Source organism: Tiliqua scincoides, chromosome 2, assembly GCF_035046505.1.
Source record: "Tiliqua scincoides isolate rTilSci1 chromosome 2, rTilSci1.hap2, whole genome shotgun sequence".
Taxonomy (NCBI): domain Eukaryota; kingdom Metazoa; phylum Chordata; class Lepidosauria; order Squamata; family Scincidae; genus Tiliqua; species Tiliqua scincoides.
In genome coordinates, this window is record NC_089822.1 from 151,404,937 (window position 1) to 151,414,759 (window position 9,823).

At 47.4% G+C, this 9,823-nt stretch overlaps 1 pseudogene; it reads left to right on the forward strand.

The window, feature by feature from the left end:
- The first annotated feature begins 9,407 nt into the window (after positions 1-9,407).
- On the forward strand, positions 9,408-9,524 carry LOC136642771 (5S ribosomal RNA; annotated as a pseudogene).
- Positions 9,525-9,823: the final 299 nt, after the last annotated feature.

The following is a 9,823-nucleotide window of genomic DNA, read 5'->3' on the forward strand; positions in this document are numbered from 1 at the left end:
AGCATCAAGATCACATGCAGTTATCAGGGTGCTGCCTGCGACACTGACCACTCCCTGGTGTGCAGCAGAGTGAAACTGCAAACAAAGCGACTGTATCACATGAAAAAGGAAGGAAGACCTGGCATTGACACCAGCAAGGCCCAGGATCAGGGAAAAGTGGAAGAATTTGCACAAGTGCTTGAGGAAATTCTTCTAGGGTGATGCAAATGCATCCAACAGATGGGAACATTTCAAGAATGCTGTTTACAACATCGCCTTGTCTGAATTCGGCAAGAAGACCAACAAGATGGCAGACTGGTTTGAAGCCCACTCTGAGGAGTTGACACCAGTCATTGAGGAAAAGAGGAGAGCTCTAGCAGCATACAAAACCTGTCCCAGTGAGCGCAACCTGCATGTCCTCCGAGCTGCTCACAGCAAAGTCCAGCAGACTGCCAGGAGATGTGCTAACGACTACTGGCTCCAACTCTGTTCCCAGATACAGATAGCAGCTGACACAGGCAACATCAAGGAGATGTATGATGGTATCAAGCAGGCTCTAGGTCCAACACAGAAGAGAATTGCCCCTCTGAAGTCTGCCACAGGCGAGGTCATCCAGGACGGGGTGCAGCAGATGGAATGCTGGATGCAGCACTACTTTGAGCTGTATTCCAGAGAAAATGTAGTTACTGAAGAAGCGCTGAACAACATTGAATGCCTGCCTGTGTTGGAGGAGCTTCTAGGGTTGAACCAACCCTAGAAGAACTTCACATGGCCCTGGACTCCCTTGCCACTGACAAGGCACCTGGGAAAGACAGCATCCCTGCTGAGGTCCTAAAGTGCTGCAAAGAGATCATTGCCACTGAGCTGCATGAAATCCTCTGTCTCTGCTGGAGAGAAGGTGGAGTACCACAGGACATGAGGGATGCAAACATCATCACGCTGTACAAGAACAAAGGCGACAGGGGTGACTGCAACAACTACCGCAGCATCTCTCTCCTTAGCATTGTAGGAAAACTTTGCCCAAGTTGCACTAAAGAGGCTCCAGGTACTTGCAGAGAGTGTCTATCTAGAATCACAGTGCGGATTCCGAGCCAACAGGTCCACCACTGATATGGTATTCTCCCTTTGACAGCTGCAGGAGAAATGCAGGGAACTACGACAGCCACTCTTTATAGCCTTCATAGATCTCACAAAGGCTTTCGTCCCTGGTCAGCAGGGACGGCCTCTTCAAGATTCTCCCCAAGATTGGATGTCCACCCAGGCTCCTCAGCATCATCAGGTCTTTCCATGAGGATGTGAAGGGCATTGTAGTCTTTGATGGCTCCACATCAGACCCCTTTGACATCCGAAGCAGAGTGAAGCAGGGCTGTGTTCTTGCTCCAACCTTGTTTGGAATTTTCTTCGCTGTCCTGCTGAAGCACATCTTTGGAACTGCAACAGAAGGCATCTGTCTCTGGACCAGATCAGATGGAAAGCTCTTCAACCTCTCCAGACTGAGAGCAAAGTCCAAAGTCCAGCTGAAATGTCTGCGTGACTTCCTCTTTGCCAACGATGCAGCTGTCACCACCCACTCTGCCAAAGATCTTCAGCAGCTCATAGATCGTTTTAGCAAGGCCTGCCAAGACTTTGGACTGACAATCAGCCTGAAGAAAACACAGGTCATGGTTCAGGATGTGGACTCACCTCCCTGCATTACCTCCCTGCAATCTCTGCTCATGAACTGGAGGTTGTCCATGACTTTGTGTACCTTGGCTCAATGATCTCCGACACTCTTTCTCTCAATACTGAGCTAAACAAGCGCATCAGTAAAGCAGCTACCACGTTTTCCAGACTCACAAAGAGAGTCTGGTCCAACAAGAAGCTGACAGAACATACCAAGATCCAGGTCTACAGAGCTTGCGTCTTGAGTACACTTCTGTACTGCAGCGAGTCATGGACTCTTTGCTCCACATGCGATGCCTCCGATGCATCCTTCGTATCACCTGGCAGGACAAAGTTCCAAAGAACACAGTCCTGGAACGAACTGGAATCCCTAGCATGTATGCATTGCTGAAACAGAGATGCCTGCATTGGCTTGGTCATGTTGTGAGAATGGACGATGGCCGGATCCCAAAGGATCTCCTCTATGGAGAACTCATGCAGGGAAAGTGCCCTACAGGTAGACTACAGCTGCAATACAAGGACATCTGCAAGAGGGATCTGAAGGCCTTAGGAATGGATCTCAACAGATGGGAAACCTTGGCCTCCTAGCATCCCGCTTGGAGGCAGGCTGTACAGCATGGCCTCTCCCAGTTTGAAGAGGCACTTGTTCAACAGTCTGAGGCAAAGAAGCAAAGAAGGAAGGCCCACAGCCAGGGAGACACACCAGGGTCAGACTACATTTACTCCCAATGTGGAAGGGATTGTCACTCCTGAATTGGCCTTTTCAGCCACACTAGACGCTGTTCCAGAACCACTTTTCAGAGCGCAATACCATAGTCTCCCAAGACTGAAGGATGCCAATGATGATGAATACAATTAAAAATAGCAGTGGTTAAAAACCTGCTGAGTGTTTGCAGAGTTAATTAACAATGGTGTATTAATAAAATTCTATAGGTTTTGTGGTAACTGCTTCCTATTCATCAAGGAACAGCACCACAATAGCAAGCAATGTTGGGAAAACCCAGGGGGCTTGACTTGAGTCGAGTCACCAAGTCACCGCCCCCTGCGACTTGACTCAAAAACGAGTCATAACAGGGACACTTTCTGAGTCACCCTTTGGTGACTTTAAAGGACTCAAGTCGAGCTGCTCCCCCCCTTTAAAAAGCCAGCCATTGAAAAAACAGGGCTGCTGTCGGGTTCTGTGTGTGTTGGAGTTCTCTTTGAACACCTGTCCCCACCTGTCTGTAAAGAAGGTGGGAGGAACAGTGAGAGAGCCAGGAGAGAAGAGGCAAGAGGAAGGAAGAGGGTCAGGAGCAGCAGCTGGGAAGCTTGCCAAGATGACCCAATCCTTGGCAGCCCTACTCAGAAGCAGTCCCACTTTAGCCAGTCATTCAATGAGCCTGCTGGAGCCATGTCATGAATTTCTCTGGGATGGCTAGGAAGTGCCTCCCCCACTGTCTTCCCTCATTCTTCCAGGGAAAAAATCTCCCTCCCCTTTCCTGGGTTTCTGCAGCCAATCATAAGGCAAGAACACCCTTGGCTCTTCCTCCTGCCCTCCCTCAGCCAAAGACAATATGAGAACACCTCCTTCCTTCTGTGAATGTTGCTTCTTTCACAGATGGGTAAGACAGTCCCGTTCTGCCTCCCTGGGCTTTTGCAGCTAATTGTAAGGCAAGAAACCCCTTGGGCTTCTCCTCCTGCTGTCCCTCAGCCAATAAAAAGATCCAAACATCCATAGTTTGCACAGTGATTGTTGGTTCCTTCCTTCCTATCAGAGACGGGGAGAAAGAACTCACTCCTGCCTCCCCCCTCACCCAATTCATTAACCCAGGGGTCTCCAAACATTTTTGCCAGAGGGCCGCATCAAATATCTGTCATGGTGTTGAGGGCCAGAAAAAAATTTTAAATATAAAATTTATATAAATAAATTAGAGAAGGAACTTAGATGAGTGAATGAATGAATGGGCTCAGTCCTTCAAACTTTCTGGCCCTTTGAACACCCTCCAGATGCAACCAGAGCTCAGTTCCAGTCATGTTTGGCCAAGTGGGCCAGAGGCTTCCAGGGGACAAGAGGCTGGCTGTGGGCTGGATAGAGGCTTGCCCCAGGCCGCATCTGGCCCCCAGGCCAGGGTTTGGAGACCCATGCATTAACCCTTTACAACCTCCTAGCTGGAACTCCCTGCTGCTTGCTGTTGGAATGCTGGCCCCATGAGGTTTTCCACACTGTGAAAACAGTAAGTAGGCACCCCCAGATACAGGCAAACTTGAGTCAGCACATGTGGGGTTGAGTGCTGATTCAGGGGGGCCTGGACCCAAGTCTTCTTCAGTCTTCCACATGTGCGACTCACAAGTTGCCGAGTCACAGAAAAATGCTCATTTTCACGACTTGAGTCCAAGTCACTGACTCAAGTTCCCAACACTGATAACAAGCATGGTGTTTTCTTGCTTCAGCATGTTTGAGAAATGCTATTTGTGAGATCTGAAGACCATGGACGCTGGCAGTGCCAGTAAGACCCTTCAGAATCCAAAATGGCAGATGAATTTTCCTTGAAAAACTTCTGCCCTGTACTGGGAAATTATCGAGTTAAAATCTGCCATACTTTAAGGCAGACTGACCTCTGGGAATTCCACACATCCCTAATTTCAATTCCTTCTCTGCCTGAAACTTTACTCATGTTCTGGGACAAATTACTTGCGAGGTCTCTTGATAGTGGGCCAGAAAATGGTCAGACATCACCTATTGTTGGCAGATTTTGTTGCTAGTGAGGCAGAAGCTGGAGCTCCAAAGAACTGGTATGATGTAGTCATCTGCCATCATCATCTTCCCCTGCCCACCTGGGCTGGGTAGTTTTGGCTTCCTGGGCAAACCAGCTCCACTTCAAGCAGCCCAAGAGGAGAGTCATGATTTTTCCCAACCCCCTTTTTCCACACCTCTCAATCCACCTAGATGTGAATTCTCTGCAACCTTCCTCCAACTCTTATAGTATTCACTTGCCTTGCCAGAAAGTGAGTGTTTTCTATCTTCACCTATAGGGTGTGTGTAACATTTCCCTATCTGCTGCATGTTGCTTTAAATCAAAGTGAAGGAGAGAGTTGGGCTGTGTGATTCCAGAGACACTTGGCCGTTGCGGCTCAGGACGCTGGCCCACTTCTGCTGCTATGTTCTCTCCCTGTATGGCTTCCTTCATTATTTTCTCACTCCCCGCCCCTGGCAGTGTGTCACAGCTCCTCCTCCTCTCTGTTCACCACATTAGCACAACGAGGAGCTGTTCTCCCATCTCCCCGTCTCAGCGCCACACATAAAAGCAGCCCTGATGGCCGTGGCATGATAGCGGAGCCAGAACTTAATTTCACAGCGTTTTTCGCGTAATACTCCATAAAACTGAACAAATTTACTGGAGTCCAAATTCCATCTCATTATGCGGAGTCGGTGCAAAAGCGGAACCCTTTTAGATTCCAGGGCTCGAAGGCCCACTAAGGGGATGTTACAGAAGAAGGAAAAAAATAATTAATTAGGTACCGCTCTCTATCTTTGATCCTCCATCGTGAGGCACATTAAATAAAACGCCTGGCTCATGAATATCAACGTGACATGGAGCCTTTATGTTTAGGTCCCTTCTTAGGAGATTAAAAGTAAGTCTCAAGTAGGAGGGAAGTTGGAGGGGCGGGGGCATAATTCTTCCCTTCAACAGATGTCTTCTGTGCTCATATTTAAAATATGCAAGAGGCTTCACTGAAAGAGTAGATGCTTGTAGGACCGGACGAGAGTTAGGGAATGAAATTTAGGAAATGAAGGGCCTGGGGTCCAGAGCAAGAGGTGTGCTCAAAGTTAAGCAGACTCCTAGGCCAGGACTGAGGGGCACTGGCAAAGTCATGAGATTGGGGATAATGGCAACTCATCTGGGCTGTCAGGAATGGCAGGGAGTAGACACAGGAGCTTTCTGGAGCTGCATTCTGGTGCCCTTTCTACCGAGTCACTTGAGGTTGCAGAGGGACATTTGAAATAGTTGCATTATGCTCCTAAGTTGTAGAATAACAACACCCATTCAGGTAACCCATTGGTTCCTCTGGATTGACTATAGATACTTCCAAATCAGGCCTTGGTCTTTGCTGGGTAATGACTAGTTTCTGACCTTTTCTGTAGATGTTTTCCAAATCTTCTCCTCATTTGGACTTCCTGCCCCATCACTTTCCCCAGAGCTTCACTGGGGCTTGTATCTCCAGCATCCTATGATCCTGGCTGCTGGCATGCCCAGCAGTGACCTGAGTGGTGCGTGTGACAAGCAACAGTTGCTAAAATTTGCTCCCATGTGGAGTAAATAATCAGTTGTCTTTATTAGCAGTGAACGGTCCTGACAAGTGCAGTTTTCTGCCTAGACACTATCCTCAGTTATTGTTGCTGTGTTTTGCTCTTCCATGTTCTTGTTGCTCATACTTCCAGGGGACTTGAACCTTCCAATGGCAGCACTTCTACTGATGAAACAAACACCTGGTTCCAAGTTCAGTCCAGAGGCCGAGCTTGATTCTGCACTGGCTACTCTGTGTGAGGTTTACTGGGCAAGCAAAGCACCAGCGCATGTGCACATTTTTCTCTTCCTGCAGTTTGAGTTCAGTGACATCCAGAGTCACCCAGCTTACAAAAATATATATACTGATCATCACCATCCTTTCACTGACAAATTCTTTTTCAAGGATGCACAGCAAATAAATATTAAATGGTGCTGCCTTTAAAAAAAATCCTGGCACAGAAGATTTTACTGCAAGTTTTATTGTCAGTCACTAAATTTACTGGTGGTTGACAGTCTTGAAGGGTTCTCAGCCTCAGCAAGGAATGTCAGACTGTGCATTCGCTGCTTTATGATGTTACTTGTTACTGCCCTTTTGTTTTCAAAATGAAGCTACAGTTACTAGACTGCTGACAACTGACTCGCAGCCAAGGCAGACCTTTGCTCTGACTTCATAAGGGTTGATTTACAAAACAATTTTAATTTGGTGGTGATATTTTGGGGGATTCACATATCAAAACTTAAGTAGGCCCATGCATCATGAGTCCAGCCACCAAACAATCAATCAATCAATCAATCAATCAATCAATCAATCAATCAATCAATCAATCAATCAATCAATCAATCAATCAATCAAAGAGTTAACATACAAGGTGTCAGCAAGTGGTCAACATCTCAAAATGTTGATGGGAATATTCCCTAATATATTGCTGAGCAAGGATTCGGGTCCCAATCTAACCATCATTGCACAATTTGCAACCCTTGGCAAAGGGATCCCTTCTAGGGAATGATCTTGGGGTTAACGATTGGCATGATCTTGGGGTTTATTACCTTCACCTGCATCATGAAACTCAGGCCTGAAATTCTAGAATGGGGAAACAAGTGTGAATAGCGAACGTGTGCAGATCTGCACAGAGAGAGTGAAGGACAAAAGAGAAATTCAGTGTTACAAAAGTGCAGGTCTGAACACAGAGTAAACTAGTATAACTTGTCTGGACCCAGCCTAAAACAGACTGCATATCTGGAACTGGGCAGGGTTGACTTTTTCCAGTCCAAGAACTGCCTTGGCCTCCACACTTTCTGTTTTTGCTCCATTGCCTCAGCCTTCTCTCTGAACTGGAAATAGGACCCAGGAGTCCTGGTTCCAACCACTTCACTGCTCAACAGCCACTGCAAGGTCTGGCTGCCTCCCTTGCATGTATGGAAATGAGGAAGCTGATACTCCTCTTGGGGTCAGCAGCGACATGAAGCAAGTAGATTAAAAATGTCCAGCCAAAGCAATTCTGCCAAGGAGAGAACGCGAGAGCCTATTTCGCCTGATGAAATTAATTAATCTCTAAGCCAACAAGGATGCTCTCATCTATTCTTTACTTAATCCATAACCCTGAAATTATGGCATCAGTTCAATGCAGATGATATTAATTACCTCGGGAAGTGGGCAACAGGTTGCATTTCTAATGCCCCCTTATCACATACAGTAATCAAAGCTACAAAGTGCTTCCCTGCGCAGACCCGGCAGCAGCCATCATGGGATTGTTTGTAGCAGTCATTAAACACCAGAGCAGTTGTCCTCGTAAATCTGGTACCGCAGCCCTCGCTGGCAAGTAAAGCTACAGCCAGTCGTGAGAGAGAAGGGTCAGCAGAGGCAGAGCACAGGAATCTGTTCAGGGGACCATTTGCTTGCAGCAGAAGACATCCCTTGAGTGACTCAGGGAGGTAATGGGAGGCAAGGTGTTGGCTGTTGCAAAGTGAGGCTGGAATCCAGGTCCCCTTAGCCCCTGGTTCTAGAGACATGCAAAAGCAGGTGTAGGAAAGCAATGTCTGTGGTGATGGGCCACACTGCATTCTCAGTTCATGAATGATCTGTGTTTGTTTTAAGCGCACTTACAAGTTATTGCAGTTGCAACCCCAGAGTGTGATGGGGGGGGGGAGGAAGGTATCCCGTAGAGGAATTTCAACCTAGTGAAGCACCCTCTGGGTAAGGGAACATTTGTTTCCCTGCCCTGGGATAAGCCCTAGCTGTCACCATGGGTCAACTCAGACCTGTGCCAGTAATATCACCGGTGCAAGTCCACATTGACCCATGAAGGTAGATCAGGCCTGGGAACAGGGTTAGCATTCAGCGGATGCTGCCACTGTCAAACCCACCCACCCTCTTTCCAGGTCTGATCTTCCCTCCACCACGCCCCCAACTTCTCCCCATTCCACCCAGTTAAATCCATGAGATGGAAGCTTACTGTTGACATGTGAGAGTATTTGCCGGGGCAATCACTTCACTTATGGCTGATTTGGCAGCTAAGTACATTTTGGGCCCTAACCTCTGAATGATGGCCGAACTCCTTCCAGTTACAGTCTTTGGTTAACTTCTCTTGTCCCTCTGCCTCCCTACCCTGGGGCCACTCTGTAATATCAGGTATCAAAGCATCCTTTGACACCTGATTTCCCACTCTGTGTGTGCGTGTATGCATGAGAGAGAGAGAGAGAGAGAGAGAGAGAGAGAGAGAGAGAGAAGCAGGGGTTAGATGTTTCAAGAACTTTAGCTCCTTAAATTGCTTTGTAGTGCAGTTCAGATGAGCCTGTAAACAACTTGTCAGAATGATTTTGAGAGATGAGAATTGCTTCTTTAAGGTCAGTGAGAGGGTGTATTCAGGTACCTGTGAGTGATTGGATGACTCTTTTGATCACCATAAGGAACCTTTTCCACAACTTTGGTGCTGACACTTGCTTGGGAGGTCAGTGGTTGATTGCTGGAAAGCAGCTCCAGTGGGACCTTCTGCAGCAGGCTCACATGGCTTGGTCCCTTGCAATCTTGTTGAACAGACAACATTGCTGATTGGGAAATGGAGAAAATCAAGTGAAGAACCGAACTGGAATGCAACTGATCCCTGCTCAGAACCCTCGTGCACAAGGCTCAAAGCAAAACCAGCCAAAGAGCATGGGGGTGTGCATATGTGTTAGAGAAACATCACACAAGAGAACTGTATGTCTCCAGGCTCATATGTTTCCAGCAGGATCAATTGTGTCTTGTGTGAGGACATCTGAAAGTCTTGCATGTCTGAAAGTGCGTAGGAAGGGCTCAATGTTAGTGTCCCCTAGGGCCATTTACCACAATTTTCAGACATGTGGATGCTCTTCAAATGTTACAAAACACAACATGGCTGACTGGCAGTTGAAATGCTGGAACATGCTTTCTCTGTGACATGTGAAGCAGCCCTTAGACAGATAAACGCTTTCAATAGTTGGAGTGTCTGAAAGAAACCACCAGGCATTTTCTGAGATTGAGACAGCAACTGTTACCCTGCACATGCCCGATCTTGTCTGATCTCGGAAACTAAGCAGGGTCAGGCCTGGTTAGTACTTGGATGGGAGACTGCCTGGGAATACTGGGTGCTGTAGGCTTATACCATAGTCTTTTGAGACTGAAGGTTGCCAACCAACCATTGTGCTGTAAAGTGCTGAGGAGTTGAATGCAGCTGATCTCGAGAATCAAAAAATGGAAGCAGAATCAAGAGCGCATGATAGAGTGACTCATTTGTGGTTGAAATCTGGACCAGTGATGGAGTCAGGGGCAGAGAGAATTCTGGTCATCTGCAAAGGCTCTGGCCTCCCTGTTTAGAAGTCTCCTTGCCCTGCTTGCTACACATGACAGACCTCTCAGAAGAGCCTGCCTCGTGAATAAAGTATCCTGACATTACCCT